General features: G+C 47.0%; 1 long non-coding RNA gene across 1 annotated transcript; it reads right to left on the bottom strand.

The window, feature by feature from the left end:
• Positions 1-427: 427 nt before the first annotated feature.
• On the bottom strand, positions 428-18,385 carry LOC144099741 (uncharacterized). The gene is made up of 5 exons (XR_013307465.1): positions 17,951-18,385; positions 16,075-16,231; positions 13,897-13,991; positions 1,734-1,864; positions 428-1,005 (listed from the first exon to the last, which is right to left on the bottom strand). It is a non-coding gene; the product is annotated as an uncharacterized LOC144099741 (long non-coding RNA).
• Between the last annotated feature and the right edge of the window lie 1,141 nt (positions 18,386-19,526).

The raw sequence follows: 19,526 nt of genomic DNA, 5'->3' as shown, positions 1-19,526 counted from the left end.
CACTGCTTGAATATTGTTCACAGTTTGGGCGGCGTGTTGCTTGGTATAAATTCGGCATATTGGCAGCCAAACAATAAAGTTGTAAGTTGGCGCTTGTTGTGTTTGTGCTCTCCTGCTGTCCTGCCACTTGATATGCGCCATTATTCCGTTAAGCATGTCTGACCAACTTGCCCATTCTTTACGCTTCATAGGGAAAGCAGTTTTGGCACCTCATGATTGGCATAAATAAAGAAATCTCACAAAATTTACATATGCAACAGACGTTCTAACACCCCTGAATCCCAAAAAACCGCAACGCCCAAAGTAAATGCAAATTGCAATTATTTCTTGCAAAAGACAATATTGAGGGGGACGGGGTGAAACTCAGCCCCAAAGAGAAAGTTTCCATGAAAAATTTATGGGGGAAATTTTTTTTACTCTCGCAGGGTTTTCAGTGAACTTATTATGCACACACAGCCTTCAAACTTGCTCACAAGTCACCGACTCAAATGTCACGAAAAACAAAAAATCTTCCGCTATATCACCGAGTGTTCAGAATAAACAAACAGAATTATGTAAGAGAACTAATTACCGAAGTGGTGGCCATAAATACAGCTGGCAGATATACTTAGCCGAAACCTCTACCGGCAGAGAACTCGTCCAGGCAATGGCAGCCGTCGACCTGGATAGCGGTGACGATGGTCGTCTTAAGGGTCAATTTCCAACTTAGCGCTGCCTGAGTGTCGCACCGAGAAGACAAGGCACTTGGCGAGCTCGACGAACAGAGGCCGGCCAGAATTGTACGTGTCACCGATCTCGATGTCTGCATTCTGTCCACAGCAGGTGGCCACATATTGTGCGAAGGCCACAGGTGAACTCCCAGGTTGCACTGAGGTGCCACATGCTTAGCGGCATAGGGACGAGCCAAGGTCTGGATAGGACGCCCTCGGTAACCAAAGAAGGGGCGCCCACATCATTTTGAGCAAGTGTGCATGTTCATACCGATCCTGTGAAGGATCCAATGTCCTGAAACAAGCATGAAACAAAAAACTTTAGCCATTCTTTTTTGCCTTCTACCTCGTTCTCTAACATTGGCTCGTGCGGGCGATGCTTTATGATTGTTGCTAGGAGAACAAGTAGATATGAATTTATTCTTTTTCTGCGGTGCGAAACAAAGAATGAATACGACACAGAAGCACGCATAGCGATAATTGCTGAATGAATATGAGTTGCTCCTTTTCCTGATCCAATTTCATTTAGCTGCGTCCAAAACACAAAACTGGTAGTCACCTCCTGGAGATTGGCCACATCTATTGTGGGAATGCATCGTTATATTTTGAGGACAACAACGACTTTTCGTCTCTGACCTTTTCTGTGTCGCGGTCGTTTTTTTTTTGCGTAGTGGATCTTCGGCCAAGTTGCATGTAGGGAGGGCATATTACCCGGCTAGGGGCGAGAATTATGCTTACTGCAGGATCAGAATGCTTTTTTGGCCTCCAGAACTCATCACCTTAAGGAGCAGAGATGGGTCGACATTGTGATTTTAATATAAAATTACTCCATTCGCTTTTCTTGCATTCTTTGCGAAATTCCGAGACAGCTGACGCCAACACTGTGAGATTTATTTTTTGTGATCTGTATTTTTTTCTCAGTTCCTTCCTCCACGCTCTGAAATACGGCAGCGGCCCAAGCGTGTGCTTCCAGTGTTCCATCAGCCGCATGTCTGCAGGTTCTTACCAGCCGGCTACACATACATTGTCTGAGAGGCGTTTCGAAGAGTTTGGCGGCATCCGGCCCGGGGCACATTTGATGACGGAAAACGCTGCCCCAAGAATTTGAGGCCTGCTTTGTGTGGGAATGCGTCATGGGAAGCCCGTGTCCCTCCCTGCACGAAGATAGAGAGAGGCACCCCACATCTTACTGCGGTTTCCCTTAACGGCGGTGCAAGGAAGTGCAGGAAAGAGCTGCGCGTGGTTTGCAGTAATGGTGTAGCATAAACAAGTTCTTAAATAAATATCGACTAACTCAGCGAGAAGCTGTCGCCGCTGCTCAGTTGCGCCATGAAGTATGCAACAATCTCCGCTGAGCTTCACACGCGGTTATGTCTTGTCGCAGCGCATGCTTTCGCTCTCGGTCATGTGCACAAATCTCCGGTCTGTCTCGGTTTGAACAATGTCAGTGCGCCTGGTGTCTGGCAAACTCGTGCTTAAGAACCGTAAAACCTTGCGAAAATGAGTGCAAAAATCTTAAGTCGGTCACGGTTGGCACTACTTGAGTGCCGCAAGGACTAATAATTGCTTCGGAGGCAGTTCTCCAGTTTTATTTTTCTGATATATTTTACACAATAATTTGCCAACACGAGCTTAGATCTTCCCTGTTATTGCGTTTTAACTCTTTTCCTTTGCTGTTTTTTTTTCACCGACGCAAAATTTTTCCAGTAATTTAGTTGGCGATAGCAGGATACCACGCATAAGCTCTCAGGCTACGGCAATGGCCGAATAGCGTAATCAGGCATGAAATGAACATGCTCTGTTTGCGACAGTGGTGGTTCGAATGACACTCTGGAATAAACTTTCATCTACTCAAGATTTTGATGGCTTGGTCCGAGGAGCGAGGGACTACTGTTGTTCATTCAGCTGAAGTACTCTTTAACAACATCTCATTGTAAAAATGTGATTGATTCAACGTACTCGTGCTACCTTCGCCGTTCGCATGATCTCCAGAGTGCATTTTATGGAGCAGTTCGATACTCTTAGGATCCACAGTTTGCGGCAGTTTGGATTAAATTGCTTGGAAGACATTATAGGGCTTCATGTTGAGGCTTCTGCAGCCGTTAAGGTTTCTACATAAGGCGCGTGCAACTCGGAATTGTTTGTATGTCTCAGCAATGAATGTTGAAATGCCTCAGCGATGACAAAAACTACATAGAATGTTTACTACATTCGTCAGTGAAAGAATAAATGTTTGCTACATAAAGTCAGTGAGAGAATAAGAGCAATGCATTAAACGACAGCAAGGCGACTTGCTTGATGCGCTGATAATTCTGACAAAAAACAGTGGGCTTCAGGACATATATTGCGCCACTGTTGTCCACGAACGAGAACTATAGAGAGCGTGTGGACTCTCGAGTCTGCTTCGAGCGAATGTGCAGGCGCGCTCCTGTAGTTGCTCGCGGGCATGGTCATGTCAAGAAACGCTGGTCGCGCATCGTAATCTGTACAGCTTAGAGTTTCAGAGTGCTTAACAATTCTAAATGCATTTCTCCATTGCGCGAAATAAGGGGTATTTAATCGATTTAGCAGGGCTAACTTATAGAAGCACCGGTGACAGCCAAGCAGAGGTGGGCACTGCCCCTTTTTTTAGCCTTTTCTCTCTCACCTTCAAAATCAAATCTTTGGCCCTCTCTCAGTCTCCCCCTCATATTGTAAAAATCCGGGGTGCTCCTCGCCCCCACGAATACTTTGTGAAATTGGCTTGGCCTCCCTTGCTTCGTTGCCCCTCCCACACCCTCTACCTCAAAAATAGCACTTTTCTCATGTGAGTTGTTTTTCCTTATTGCAGGTATCTGCCAATGTTACTGAGCCGTAGTAGGCGGAAACTGTTGTTCACTGCGACCATTTTTGGCTATGTCGAGCCGCGTGGATCCAGTTTAGTACCCTGAAGTTCCCAGTAGCCAAGAATGGACAAAGAAATAACTCGGCGATTACGCTCGGACTGTAGATAGTCGCTGGTAAGAGCCGGGTGAGTCTTGTACTTCTCCTGGCAACGCCTAATATGAGCCGTGTCGGGAGAATCGTGGTCGTGAAAAGAGGAGAAAAATTATTCTTGGTCGGCCAAGTAGTCGGTCAAGGGTGAGCGGCGGGAGAATTTCTGCGAGGAAGTTATCCCCGGTGCCGGTAGGTTTCACGCTGCCGTAACTAATTGGTCCGACATAAATACTCACCGCTGCTCGCTCATGAAGTAGCGCGCGGAGAAAAAAAACTACTGCACTTCACGTAGTTTAGGAGCCTCGGACTGCTTACAAGCGATATAGGTCATGCCTGATGAGCCGCCTACGGCAGGGTTGGGGCATACACTACAGATTGGAGTACAAAAAAACTCTTCTCTGAGTCCCACAGAAAGCGCAATTGAAACAACAATGTGATTTCCAAGAACCAAGACAGTGAAGCGTACACGAATGCAGATTTGCCAAGGTAAATTGATAATGCAAAAGACAGGGCGTGATGCAGTTAACACACAATTAGTACCGCTGTAATGACCGTACGAAGTAATACAAGGTACAAGACAAGATGCCGCGATCGAGCTACACAGACAAAGAAAGTTCTGGACAGCGGGGGTCAAGCGGAGGCTTCTCTGGGGAGTGCCAAGGACCGGACGCAACGGGCGAATCCCGGCTGCAGGTACTCGCTGCAGGGTCACTGTGGTGCCGCTGATGCCGTTTAGCTAGGCCATGCGTATTCGGGACCGCCGTCACTGCACTCGACATATCGGATCCCGGCTGGAGGCTTTCTTGCCGGTCACAACGCTTGGCTTGCTTCACACGCGTCGTACGCACTGGCTTCCTACAAGCTATCTACGTGGCTCTCGTTTTTCCAACGGCCACGTCCACGTAGTAAAGAAATGCGATCTTAATGAATGCAGTGCCAAGCAAAATCTCCACAGAAAAGCGAAGAGATCACGGGAGAGCAAGGACACAGTGAGATGCATGCATATAGAGGAGCGCTGACTTCGAACTCAGTTTCTCTCAAAAATGTGCTGGTTTCATATTAGAGTCCGACCATATTTAGGACCTGGAGGGACTGGAAAAAGGTGCAACTTATCCGATGATCGAATGGTCGAATGTCTACAAGAAAAAAACGTCGCAACAATTTAATTGATTCAGAAATAGGCAATGCTCGTCTGCTTGCAGATAAAGATGCAACGCAACCAGCGATTTTTCAGAATTCCGTCATGCAGTACAGCACGCTCACTATCGGTAATATGAAAGGATGACTGCTTCATAATAGTAAGGCCTTCCGCGGCATCCTTGACAGGTGTGACGCAAAACTTTGGAGCTTCCTCACAACTGGTGATGTCCTTGTAAGGAGGCTGCACCACACAACGAGCAGCACGTGATGAGCGCGCACCATAGACACACTTGTCCACGCAGACATGAGCGAGGGAACCGGAGATTGGCGCCGGAACGGCGATACGTGTTTTTTATAAAAAAGAAGGAACGACGAATTGGGCTGGGGCATGGGCTTCCGCCTCGGCTGCGGAAGGTGGTTGGTTGATTCAGTTGATCGTGGCGTTCGATGAAGTTTAAAGGAGCTCGCTGAACTGGAGATCAGCAGATTAGAACCTGGGTCCCTGTCAGCATGCTGAGCCATGCTGTCGGTCAGCCAGAAAAACCGGAATTGCCCACGACCACAGTGATACTCTGAATCACTTCTAAGCAAGGACCTTAGGGCTGAACTTGACGCTGGTTAGAGCATACGAGCTTTGAGTCGAACTCTTCATTTGGAAGTAAAACACGAACCACCATTGCAGGCCTAGTGTTCGAAACTGGGTTTGCCCCCGGATGGGTCTAGTGGGGTTTGCGGAGCCTTCTCCAAGCACACACCCCTAATGAAGCCGAGCGGCCACCCCGGGGTGGCTTTTACCCATTTTTACCGGTGGGTGTCCGGCGGTGTGTTTTGAACCAACCACCTCCCGCAGCCGAAGCGGACGCCTAGACCACTAGGCTCTGTAAAGCACGACCGAGAACCCAATTGTCGGGGGCCGGTAGCGAAGGTCAAAAAAGAAAACAGCGCGGTGACGGGGCGACTATGATCGACACCCTTCGGACCTTGTCCCTGTTAACCGGTTGGAGGGGCCGATTTTTCCGCCCGCGGGGAGTCGGAATCGTTGGAGCATGAAGAAAAAGTTGAATTACCCGAATTTAAGAGAAATCGAGACACAAATAACGCTGCTTTAATATGCATTGAAAATATAGCCTGGGAACCAAAATTAGGCATTATTTTTTCAAGTAACCGAAAATACAAATTATCTGATTTTCAATTATAGTGAGTCTGCTGTAAGTGGCCGTCAGTATATTTGGCTTAACTTGCATGGCTCCTGTGTTGCAGCAGGCTTCCTGTCGAGGAACGCAGCGTCGCCTCATTGGTAACCCGGAACTTTCTTTCGTTGCATACTGAATCTTTTTATCTGGTTCTCTTAGTTTCTTTCTATATTCGATCGCCAAATCTCGTTTCGTGTTTAGTTAGTGCACCTCGCGTTAATGCCCGCGCTATTACATCGCGTTCCACAAAATTCGCAAGATCATAACGCTATTGACAGCCGTTATTAACCTATATGCAAGTAATACAACATTTTAAATATGCAAGGATAATATACGCCGAACCGCTAAAAATCTTAACAAGAGGAAGGATTTCACCCTAAGTAAACCGCATCAAATACTTCCCCGGTGAGATTCAACGGTATATTCCCAAATTTGTACTATACGGCTTGCGCCTTCTGAGGTGAAGTGCCTATTTCATATCAGATATTAAGGCCATGCCAGATATATAGATATTGTGGGAATCACCAACCAGACAACTGAAAACTGGGCGGCGGCGCTGTCAAGCGCACACCCGGAATACCAGCATTTGCTGGTGAACCGGGCAAGAGGGGGATAAACAAGTGGGCTCGTAGAATGAGAGCAACCAAAGTAACTTTGTTTTTTTTTGGTTTTGTGGGGGCTTACCGTCCCAAAGCGACTCAGGCTATGAGAGACGCCGTAGTGAAGGGCTCCGAGAATTTCGACCACCTGGGGTTCTTTAACGTGCACTGACATCGCACAGTACACGGGCCTCTAGAATTTCGCCTCCATCGAAATTTGGCCGCCGCGGCTGGGATCGAACCCGCGTCCTTCGGGCCAGCAGCCCAGCGCCATAACAACTTAGCCACCCCAAAGTAACTTTGATTTACTCTGCTCATGAAAGGTTTTTCAAAAACACGCACTCATTAACTTGCTTTAGAAGAAGCGGTGACTTAATACTTTTCAAAACACGTACCAGGTCGCAAATATTTCAGTTCTTGAAAAGTAAAGACAGGCATGTATGAAAAGAGTTTCTACGCAAAGAAACAAAGGCACCCGCTCATTGGGGCCACAGCATTCGGCTGTGAAATGGAGATTCTGGGAGTGAAGCCGAGAAAAGAAAGAAGAGGGGCTCGATTTTCATTCTCGTTCGAATAAATGGCAGCGGATTCTGAACGGCGCCGGCCAACCACCCAGCTTTTAGTGCTGTTTGAGAGCTCCTTTGGGCCAAAGAATCGCATCTTTTCGGCTCTACGGTCGGAATCCACAGAGCGAAGTGTTTATCTCATACACTACTGCCAAGCGGAGCACGGTGATGCTGCACCACTGTGTTGACCCAACACTGGGTGTGCTTATGCGCCCTCGATGCGGCAACGTCAACGCTTGGCACAGTTGCAGAACCTCCGAACTGGAAGCCTGGCGTGGTGCACTGCCAGAGAGAGGCACGGGAACGTCGCACAGCGCTGCCCTACTTGAAGCTGCAGTTTTGAGCCCTCATCCCAAGACGCTGCACTGTTCCTCCAGGCTCGAAGTGCAACAGCCACCGGGGCACTGAAATCACTTCTTCCATCTCACCTCGTGGCTGGTAAAAAGTGAGTGGCAATTTCTTAATATAGGCCCGCGCACTCGCCAAGCATTACTAGCCAGAACTTCTCGCAATTCAGGGGTAGGAGACAAAGCTCATCATTTGATCGAGGCATTCAGGTGCCGCTGCGTATTTTCACACGCAGGAATTCTCATCGTCAAAAATCGGTGCCACCTGCCAAAGCTTGACGACCAAGAAGGGCAGACTGGTCGATATAGGTAAATTGTCCGTAAGATCTGGAGTTTGCGCTTGGTGCTACGGTGCCGTCATTCGTGGGCGCGTCGTCTACACTACATCTGGAGTGAAGACGAAAACCACCTGCGGTATTAATGCGCTCTTTCACGCGCTTGCGTTGCCGGGTTCCATTTCTAAATTTCTACCTTCATAGATCTGGCCTGGCGGCTTTCCCACTGTGCCCTTTTTGTGCCGAACCTGAGACGATAGATCATTTCCTGCTGTTCTGCCGCCGCTTCTCTCATTTGAGGAAGCGTCTTTTGCAAATTCCAATTCATCAACTGGGCTTGCCTGTGTCTTCCGTGGTTGTTCTTTCAATTGGCGCTTCTTTGCTTGGATGAAGCGACAGGAGTGTGCGCTCTGCTTTGCACAATTTTCTTCAAGAAACGCATCGCCTCCCATTCTAATTTCTTCTTCCCGCTCCCAGTCAGTACGACATTAGAACATTACAGGCATTATGTACTATTATGCACATTAAGCCATTGTCCCGTCTTCGATCTCCAAGTTAACAGGACCCCTGTCCTTCCGTCTTCCAATCTATCAGGCTACATCCTATTACCAATCCTTTTCCCGTTAAAACTTTCCTGTATTCAGCAATTAACCGCCTGTGTCTTGGCCACTCCCCCGTAGTGGGTATGCGCCAGCAACGTCTGAGGCCTTCCTTCCTTCACACTGACGCTGGTCGATCCGCTCTGAGGATTCCATCCGACCCACAAGACATCGCTGAGAAATTGGAAAACAAACTCTGGCACCATACTGCGGAACACGACCACGCTGTGGCAGGCGCTGCTCATTGCCGGTGCGGCGTCGGATTCGGTGTCGGGTGACTGCGGAATGCCCGCCAGCCAGATGAACACTGCCAGTGCCTGCCTCATCTTCGTCGCAGTTCAGCAGGAGCCGTTGACAAGGAGTGACCCGCAAGAACGAAGATGATGCAAGCGCTGGTGTTCGAGATGAATCGGACAATGCGGGACCTAGTGTTGCCATTGAGACATCGGACATTACGTTACCTACGAACTCTCGAGCACGAAGCGCATCTTGGGACGCGCCAAATTTTTTACCTATGGGCGTTGCTTCTTTCATAAGCATTAAATATTTGTATTGCTTGCAAATCACTCTTTTAACATGTAAAATCGGAAACTGTAGATATGTCCGACTTTTTAGAATACATACTGGCAATATAAAGCTTGAAAATGAAAACAACGTTTTCAGTGCTGCATTTTTCCATTGCGCATTGCTAAAATGTAATTGTCTTTTCCTATTTCAAATGACGTTGTTTCTTAAAAAGCCACCCCGCGATAACAATTGAATCAAATTTCGCCAGTCAGTAGTAAAGATGTCTTTACTCCAGGATATGAACCAGTGCTAACTGCCAACCGCCATATAGTCGCAGTGTTATAATTTTCATTCGTTTCAATATTACGTGGGACTTAGCGCACCTTGACGTATCTTGCGGTGAAAATTCTGTTAAATGTAACGATGTGTTCTCATGGAAACTGTCATGTCGACTCTTCAGAGAGAGAGAGAGAGAGAATAAACATTTATTGTGCAAAAGGAGACTGAGGGAAATATAGATGGGGTCCTCAGTCCAGGACTTCAGTAGCTTCTGCCGACGATTTGACGACGACGACTAGCGCCTCCTGGTCTTCCATGGTGCCAGTTACCAGCGTCACCTCTCACTCCTCCAGCGCCTTGTTGGGTGGCTTTTAAGTGGTGGGGTTTAGCTCGACTTGACACGTCAGGCAGTCGTGAACGAGATTTTGTGACAGCCACGTTTAGGCACAGGCGTAGTTCCATTACAAGGAAAGCCTTTGGTTGATTTCTCATTGTTATGCGAATAAATATCAGTCATAATATAAAGCAAAATATATTTGTGATTTCTTGAGCGTGTCATAATTTCTTTAAAAATACAATGTCCTTTATGAAAACTAAATGAGTTGCGCATTGTTTTTGACTACAAATATTCCCATATTGCGCTTTAAGTAAACGAATGACATACCTGTCTGTTTACGTCTTTGAGTGCTGCCTCAACTGCATATCCATATTTTCCATGTCAGGCATGCAAATCATGAACTGCGAAACCACGGAGAAGCGCGAAAGCTTCAAGATCACAAAAAAAGCTCAATTTATGCCAACATATTCGGATCATATGTTGGTTCAAGTCCGCCGCCAACTAGCTGCCAATTTCGCTTAATGTGACGCTCCATCATTTTAAAGAGAATTCAGAAGCTGATTCAGACGAGCAGTTCGCTTTCTGTGGAGAGTATATGAATTTCAATCTACCATGCTACACATACATTCCTAAAGCTTTTCTTCTTCCTTTATTTTCTCTCCACCTCTCTGGTGTATGTTCCATTGCCCCCGAACACTACGCGCGTTAAAGTGTTCTCCTTTCTCCTGTCCAATTACCATTCGAACCGAGTGTATATTTCCATTCCGCCACCATTTAGCTTTAATCAGTTGTGACCGGCTTCCGATAAAGCTTCTCTTATTTTATGAGGTGAAAAATGCTCTCGTCGCCAAATGCTGGTTCAGGTAAGAAGAGTTTCTTTCGCTCTTTTTGATTTTCATTCTTTAGTCATCCATCAAACTTCAAACCACAGCTTCATTTCATGTGCGGATGTTAGAGCCCCGCACAATCGTCAGACAGCCGTTACCGTTTCCGACTCTGTCCTTTTTTTGGTCTTATGCGGTTACCGCGCCGTTCTGTTATTGCTAATTGGCGCCCAAATCCCTATCCCAGAATATCAGCCGCACCCAGCTTAATGTTTTTAAATGTGTGCCCAAGAATAGTTTCACCGGGAAATTCGCCGGGCTGAAGGACACGGTCAGTGCAAAGTAATTATGAGTTCCGACACAGTAAGCACTCGCCCTGTTAATCTTCCATGATGTCCCCTGGGCCACATTCTTCAAATATCAACACGCTGCACTCTCCAGACATGTTTCATACTATGTGACCAGATCGCATTTGGAATAGCCACAGACGTTGTGGGCTCACGGATCTTCTACTAGGCGCCATGCCGAAGACGTCACGCACCCGCGCGATTATAACGTCAGTTGCGGGCGTGTATGACATTTCGCTCTCGAGTAGATCCGCCATTTGATTCCAGAGTGCAGTGGGTCGGCACAGTGTGTTCGAATTGCGGCGTACTCGTGCTGCCAATTACGTTTTTTTTAATGGGTGCAAGGTTTTAAATATACGCTTTCAGTGCAGAAATGAGTACTCTTGCTTTCTACGATCTCGAGGAATCCGTGCGCTACTCTGCATTCGGCGGTCCATTTTCCATGAGTTTTTCCCACAAGGTTTGAAACTCCTGCCACCTCGCCCACTGAAATTTCAATTGGAGCGATTTGTTTCCGTGAAAATAAAATCATACTTAATCTTTCTTCACCGTTTCCTAGACATACCTTAAATTTGATAATAATTGTAACTGGTTTTTGTGGCAATGTAAGTTTCCATACACATGAAGGTAAACCAAGAAACGTACGCATGTAGGCTTATGGTCCGAATAGAAATAAACAAATCTAGATTTACGGCTCTTTGAATTTGACCAATACCTATGCAGCAGCAGTGATCCAGCAGCATCTCCAAAAATTTGGGCGTTTGTCCCTGAAAGCAGCAGAGCAAGGTACTTTGCATTGTGTATCCAACTCGAAACTTGGTTTTTTAATACTATAGCCTCTTTCTATGAATGCTGCCAGCATCATTTTTTGCCTAGTGTAGCCTACTACCTCCCCACTCCTTCAGGACGTCCCTATTCACTGTGGGAGCTTCCGGAATGTTGTTTTCGTTTAAGTGACTTTTGTAATAATTTCGCCCTTTTCAAAGGCAAAGCCGACCTCCCTTACTTCAGATCTATTATCGTGCGCATACGTGATATACAGTATCTCCAGGAACACATGAACCCTCTTGGAATTAGGACTGCAAGGTGCGGCGGGAAAGCAGGCTGTAGTAGCGAAGAAATCAAGGGGCACTAAATGTCGTTGCCGGCGGTGGCATGCATGAACCTAATGAAATAAAGAATTTAATTGGACGAACGCCCTCCTGGCACCTTACACGCCCGCTTGGTGTGTGCCATGTTGCCTTTCTCGGACCCCCTCTCTCTTCCCGTACGCCCCGGCCCCCACTGGCTCTGAGCAGTGATCCCCGCAGAAGGAAGCAGAAAATAGAGCCACTCCCCACCTACAATGACGCAACCAGGATGTGGCAGCACCGCAATATCGAGCCGGACGAGTGCGACTCGTCATTGGCGATGTTGGTACGATCTATGAGGACGAGTACAGGTCGGGGTTGGCGGTAAAAGGGCCAGACCCCGCTGCAGGCAGAGTACGACCATCGGGTGTTTTCATTTATCCAGGATTGTGAGTGTGTAGTCTGGGTTCGAGACCTTTTGGTTGGAAAGCAAGACGTGCAGACTTACAGGTTTCCGAAATGGTCACTGATTTAGAAGTTATTTTCCAACAAAGAGTCCATGCCACCATTTGCTCCTTTGCCCACTAAAGGGGAAATGCGTTAGTCGATCCCGAAACAGTTTAAGTGTCTTCTCAAACATTGCAAAAACAATGCAAGGCTGCTATCTCTAAACGAGTGCTTTCGCTCAGAAAACAGCCTTCTGGACAAGCTGACATATATTGCTGCACATTTTTGCAGAAAGAAAGGCACCATCTCAGTGCGGATGCGCTTTCGTTCCGCGCAAGCGGCTAGATGAGGAGTGGAACGTTCTAAATTCGGAAGGAGTTTTGCTAGCGGAAATACTTAACTGGGCAACAGCAGAACAGGAGTTAAATTCAGCTTATTTTGGTCTGTAAACGATGTTCCTTTGTCATAATATGACTCTGGCTAAATGGTAGCCCCACCGCATGCACGACAGCAACTGGGTTAACGACGACGCCTTGCCTGTCCTGTTACAGGCGTCAAATATACTGCGGTGCGGTGTCGTATGTCTTGCTGATCTCAGCTGCAAAATTGGGTGCCTTTGAATGAAAGCCGCAAGAACGTTGTGAATAAAAAAAACTAGGCCATTTTCAAAAAGGCAGCTGCTCGCTACTTCCACTGCATGTGAGATATGAGTACTCGACACCAAATATAGCGCCCTCTAGTTTGGTCTAGTTAGTGGGGCATGCATGTTCTTCACACGAGTAGTATGAACGATTCTACAATGATCTGGTGTCCTGTGCTTGTGTTGTTCATTTTTGATATCTTTCTTGGACTGTACAGTATGCTTGCTTGAAAAACACCACACATACAGCTGCGCGATTTATATCAATATGCCGCCGCTTAAATTTTGCTCTCGTATTTACAATTTATGAGGTAAATGTGTGCACTGCCCGTCATGTTTCAACAATCTGCTTTTTTCATACAGGTTTGCTTGGAGAATAGATGCCACCATGACGTTGACAGAATACTGCTGAGTTATGCTGCCATTTTAAATTCAATAAGTAATAAACCTTGTCGCGCGTACTGCTGTACTGTCACTGGAGTGCAATTTTACACTCTGAAGTGCTGCACAGCACGCGACAAACTTTTCGCACTAACACAAACTTTACCAGGAATATGAAAGAGAAAAACGTCTGCGAACAGCACGTCACTGAGGTGGTTATCATGCCTTTTCAGTACGCAGCTTTGTTCTGTAGGTGTATAAAATGGGTGCGTTTAGTTGCAATGCGAGTTTCACATATCAGTAGATGCACTACACCAGCACACCTAAAAAGGGAAGGGGCTTACTTAACAGACCCAAAAACGGCCTTGCTTTAATCACAATGGCCGACTCGTATCGCAGCGAACGTGCCTTACTTGCACGAGAACGTAAAGTATATGTTTGGATTTTCATGGCTTAAGCCTTATTCTTTCTGAGCAAGGGTAACGTTAGTCATCAAAGCCTTATACCTACACTTGACCAACCGGAATAACATTACCCCGATTACTGCCTACACATTACATCGTACGAAAATTAGTCCACCGACAAAGGTGTAACTTTACACCAAAAAAGGCTCGCCACAGCATCAGTGGATTTACTTCCTTGAAGTACTAAGATCATACCTTTTTTTTCATGGAGTGTGGGTTTCAGCAGAACCAGCGTCACCATGGCGATGCGTGTCACACCTGCTGAGGTTGCCAGATGGACAGTTTCCCCTCTGTAAGGTGGAGATGCGTATAGCCCAATAAACACGCTTTGTTCCAGTTGCTCACGCCTCGGTGGTTCTCTGCACAAGGCACGTAATGAAACTAGGCTTTCATCAAGTGGTAACCAAGAATTTGGGTTACAGGTTGGACTTGTGCTTACAGCTCTCAGAAGGACAATACGCGGGCCATATTTTTTAGTCCTGAGTGCGGTTATATTTATCACCTTTTAATACTTTAACATGTCATCCTTCACAACGCTTGTCTCTCAACCACTAAGCTTCTCAAGATATCATTCGAAAGCAAGAAAAAGGATCGAAACTGTATTTTTCTACAACAAACCTTATGAAAGATTAGTCACCACCTCCATTTATTACTTCGTTATCAGCCCCCGGGTACATAGCACTCCTGAAGAGATATTTCTTAAAAGCATTAAAACGTACAGTATGAATCACACTTAGAGGGATCACGTCAACGCGTAGCCGCCGCGATGCTCGAATCGCAGCCATCGAGATCCGCAGAGAATGGGCGACACGAAGACCCATGGGCTAGAAGAGCAGCAGGCCGTGTTTACTACGCATGCCCCTATGCCGCAAATTATCGTCGGCAGCCTGCAGAGTGCTTCACGAAGCGCGGCGGCCATGCGCTCCCGTGTTTTTTCTGTCTGACGAGCATTGTACGTGAAACGACAAAAAACTCTGGACCGAACTGGCTCAACGATTTTAAGCATTCAGCGCTTTGTCGAGGAGACAAAATGCGGGCTGAGAAATCACTGTCGACGCCAGTTCCTCGCTTTATTGCTTTACACAAAAAGTACAGAAAGTTTACACAAAAATATGACACACTGGCTCACAAGCGCCTTTTCTATTAAGACAGATCAAAACAACCAACTACGCAGGGCACACTCAAACGTTAGGAAGTGCCCCGGCTTTAAAAAGGTCGTGCGCATATGAGTTCCACGCAGAAACAGCAGTCTAGTGGAACCGATTGCGCGATGGCGACACTTGTTTCTTTAGCTGCGATTGATCTGTTAACAGATAGTTTTAGAGCGCAGGTGTTAACGCCGTATATACTTTTTTCACGGTGGCGTTGTCGCGATGTTGCATCAGTGCAAAACAATGAGGAGGAAAGCGGAGCGATAGAAAGTAAGGCAGGAAGCAGGGGAAAGGTTTGGTTTAGGGGGTTTAACGTCCAAGAGAGACTCAGGCTGTGAGAGGCGCCGTAGTGAAGGGCTCCGGAATTTTCGACCTCCTGGGGTTCTTTAACGGGCACTGACATCGCGCAGTACACGGGCCTCTAGAGTTTCGCCTCCATCCAAATTCGGCTGCCGCCTCCGGGAACGAACCCGCGTCTTTAGGGCCAGCAGCCGAGCGCCATACCCATTCAGCCACCGCGGCGGCGGGAGCAGGGGAAGGCTGAGACAGGTGGGAGGTGGTTGGTTGGAGGGACAGCAGTTTCCATAGTGCACCGAAAAATCATACCATCCACATCTGAAAATACGAAACTTTGCTGCGGAAGTGCTTATACGTACACCCTTTCATGGCCTACGGCGTCAGCCCGCCGAACAAAGACAGAAATAACGTCAGTCAACGTTGGCTCTGAAATTTGGTGCATGGTAGTTGTTCATTCTTGATGACAGATTTTTTGGTTTAAACAGGCAGTGCTGGAAATGAGTTGCCAACATATTAGTAACGTGTTTAAACACAATTGAGAGGAGGTCCGAGTCTTGAGTTCCACAACCCATGCGGGATGTTTGAATTTCTCAGGCGCCGGTCATATTAGGGTGCACCTGTTGCCCATTCCACAGGTTCAGTGGCGACCGCACCGCAAGCCTCAGACCAAAATTAGAAGGAAAGCAGTGAAGGAGAAGACATGTGGAAAGTTGGAACGATGAAGCGCTACGGGCAGTGGCTCCTATTGACAGATGGCATTATGCAAGTGGAATTCGCGGGTGCTTGCTTGAGCCAGTTCCGCCTGTGTGCGTCGTGCTATAAATTAGTCGCTTGAAGCAACATACCACACCTGTCGCAGAACAATACGGTCATTCTGCTGCGCTGTTTTTTATTGTAGCCTAATATTACAATCAGTAGTACTCACAGTAGTTTTTTCGTCGCTTTTCCAATACCTGTAGTCAAGAGTTCGACGGAAATCCGTCTGGTCAGGCATGGTGATGCAATGAAGTGAAGTAGCGCACAAAGCTAGTTGCGCACAAAGCCTCCGTCGTCACATCACTGACCAAACGTGCGACACGTGTCTGCAAAAGCCAAGAAGATCAAGAAAAGGAGTTAAAAAGAGTGCACGAAGAACTGTCAGCCAACGGTTATCCGCGCCGCTTCATATCAAAGATACAAGAACGAGCTGCACATCCAGCTACCACTGATTGTAGGACGTATCGAACACGAGCAAGCATTTCATACATGCCTGGTATCAGCGAAGCGTTGTCTCGTGTGTTGTCAAAATACGACTTACGCGTGGCCCACATGCCTGTCAGCAAGCTGCGGAATCAGCTAATGAATGTGAAAGAGCGACTACCAAATGAGCAGTTTCCAGGAGTCGTCGACAAAATACCATGCCTGAACTGCAATCATGCCTACATCCGTGAGACAGGAAAGTTCTCAAGGCGCATAAAGGACCACCAACGTGATGTGAAAAACAAAAAGCATGCCACAAATTCGCTGGTGGGTCATGCACACGACACTGGCCACCAGATTGACTGGGGCAATGCCTCCATCTTATCTAAGGAAAGAAACCTGACGACGCGCCTTCTTCTGGAATCGATATTCATCCAAACAACACAAGCAACATTAAACAGGAACGCTGGCCCCTTGCCAGGCATCTACGCCCGATCTTTACGTCACATTCTCCGGATATAAATTCGCCACCGCCCTTGTCCTGCTCACTGTGAACAAGAAACCCGTACGGGTTTCGAAACGTCTTTCGTTTTTCGACTATGGTCAGTGACTGCTACTTCATTTCATTGCTTTTCCAATACCTTTGCCGACGAAAAACTGCTGGGACACATTTCAAAGCTTGCAGCCTCCTAACTTATGCCACTGTCATCACCGTCGCTACCGTATGCACCATGTCAGCGGGCAGCTTCATCATGAAAGCCCCCTTAGATAGCAGTACAGTACTGCAGTACAGACATTGACAGGTCAATTAACAAATCTCGACCAACCATAAGTCGCAGCTAATTGCCTAAGATGTCCACGTAAAGATGTTATCGCTACCTCCAGCAGTCATTACGCTTAGAGGAATTTCGTGCAAAAAGACAGGTGCTAGGGCGATAGCTTCTTGTGCGAATGGTATGGCAATTAAGATACGTTGCACAGGCCAGATTTGAGGTCCTCTAACAATTGTGCCCTCCATCAAAATTCCATCAAGTAAACTATGAAAGTATTTGGAGCACATTAGCTCTGGCATAATTAGGAGAAATCCCCGCAATTTATTTATACAGCCGACGTCACAAATAAGCCAAAGCACCTAAAGTCACTCGCGAAAAGGAATTGTAAACAATTTTGGGCAATGGAGTAATTTCAAGGCTAAATATTTTTCAGTGCAGCACCTAAAGAGGACAAGACAGGCGAAACTTGTTCCCTTTATGTGCGGTCTTGTCGTCTTTATTTCCTGCGCTAAAAAGTATTCCAGCTCGAAAACATGAACCAGCTGCCCCATAAGCAAACGATTTTGAAAGGCCCAGTGGGGAGGGAAGTGGTGAATTCAGCCCTCAAACCGAACATTTGATAATAAAATCAAGATGAAAAACTTTTTCCCCTTAAAGATTTCAAGAAATGCAACCTGCGCCCACTCCTTTTACAGTTGTTCACAATTTCCTCCTCTGTGGCTGTGCTACGAGGTTGCAACGAATTATTGTTGCGTCATGAACCGATACCATTGTCGCGAAAACAAAATCTGTCTCGATCCCAGCAATCGTTCCATAGACTACCGCCGGGAAAAGCAGAGAGCTAATTACCGCAGTGGTCACCGGGAACACGGCTGACAGATCTCACTGGCTGAAACCTCCTCCGGTAGGGAAGTCGTCAGGGCAGCCTTTGACCTTTATAGTGGTGGCGATGCCAATACTAAGCACCGGCTTGCCAATCCAGAGCCTCTGCAGTGCCGGAGCGAGACGACAAGGCGCTTGTCCAGCTCCACGAGCGGCGGCCGTCCAGATCTGCACTTCTCACTGGTCTCGGTGTCAGCAGTCTATTCGCAGCCGGCGGCCTATGATTGTGTGACGGCCACCAGTCAGCTACAAGGGTCCATTGAGGTGCCACATTCTTGGTGGCATAGGGACGAGTCGAGGACCGGTTGAAATGCCCTGGGTAAGTAAAGAAAGGGTGCGCATATCCCTTCAAAGAAGTTTGCCGAGTCGTGCCTATTCTGCGAAGGTTGCAATGAAAGAAGATTGAAACGCAAATGGAACGAAAATCTCGAGCCATTCTTCTTTGCCTTCTACCTCGTGCTCTTGCAGTGGTTCATGCAGGCTAAGCTGTATAAGAGCAGCTAGACGAGCGGGTAAGAAGGAATTCATTCTTTTACCGCAGCTGGAAAGAAATGCAAACGACAGACGAGAACTTGTACAGATAAGATGTTCTAGATGTTCTATGATGTAAAAAATTAGCGCAAATTAAACATGGACGAACAGGATGGCGCTGACGAGGGTTGCTGTTTTGTTGTTAACTCAGAAGCGGTGGGACAAGCCTAAGGTCGGGGATTAGCCTTGTCTGCGACGTTTTGTTGGGCCTCACAAGCGAAGCGACATACCCACGGTCGTAGTTTGGTCTTGTCTGTGACATTTTCTGTGTCGTTCTGTCCCTCTTTGGTATGTCCTTCGCGCTATTCGTTTACATCATAAACCTTCATCAACTCGCCCAGCTTTCGACTTTACTGTTTGTTTGGTCTGTCAGTGCTTATGTTTCGCATGCATTTTTTTTCGCGCAGAAGAAGGGGGTGACTTTGGAGGTGGGAGTGCAATATTACCCGGCATGTTGCTACAAACTTTCTTACTGCCGAATAAAAATATATCTTTAAGCCTCCCCAACTGATCGCCCGAAGGTGAAGAGATGGGCACTGCAATGTGCTTTGCAAACAAAAAATTACAGCATTTGCGCTTGTCCCATAAAGCGCGGAACTTCGAAACAGTTGCCGTAAAATTCGTGTTTTTTTTCTAATCTGTTCCTTTTTCTCGTGCTCAATTCCTTCCTTCACTTGGTCGGTCCTGGTTCTTCTCTCCTTCGGTGTGAGTGCCAGAGGTTTTGCATTGCATCAACTATGGGAATACCACCACGATTAGATTACAGCTACCGGCAGATTCATTTGCTAACTGTATTCAAAATTTCAACATTTAAAACGTCTTTCAGAAATTTTGGTGCATTGAATTCTCTAGTTTTGTCTCCCGTGTTTTGTTTTCTTTCCTCGGTTATCAGTCTTTGACTTATTACACAAACCACAACCATTAGGTTGGCGCCGCTGTACCCTCTTCTCTTTGCCCTCCTCACCTCCTCATTTAACTCTGGCCTGTCTCTGGCCGTGGGCATGTGCCACGT

The sequence above is a fragment of the Amblyomma americanum genome, chromosome 1 (assembly GCF_052857255.1).
Source record: "Amblyomma americanum isolate KBUSLIRL-KWMA chromosome 1, ASM5285725v1, whole genome shotgun sequence".
NCBI classification, from domain to species: Eukaryota; Metazoa; Arthropoda; class Arachnida; order Ixodida; family Ixodidae; genus Amblyomma; species Amblyomma americanum.
This window is presented reverse-complemented; position numbering and strand designations above follow the sequence as displayed.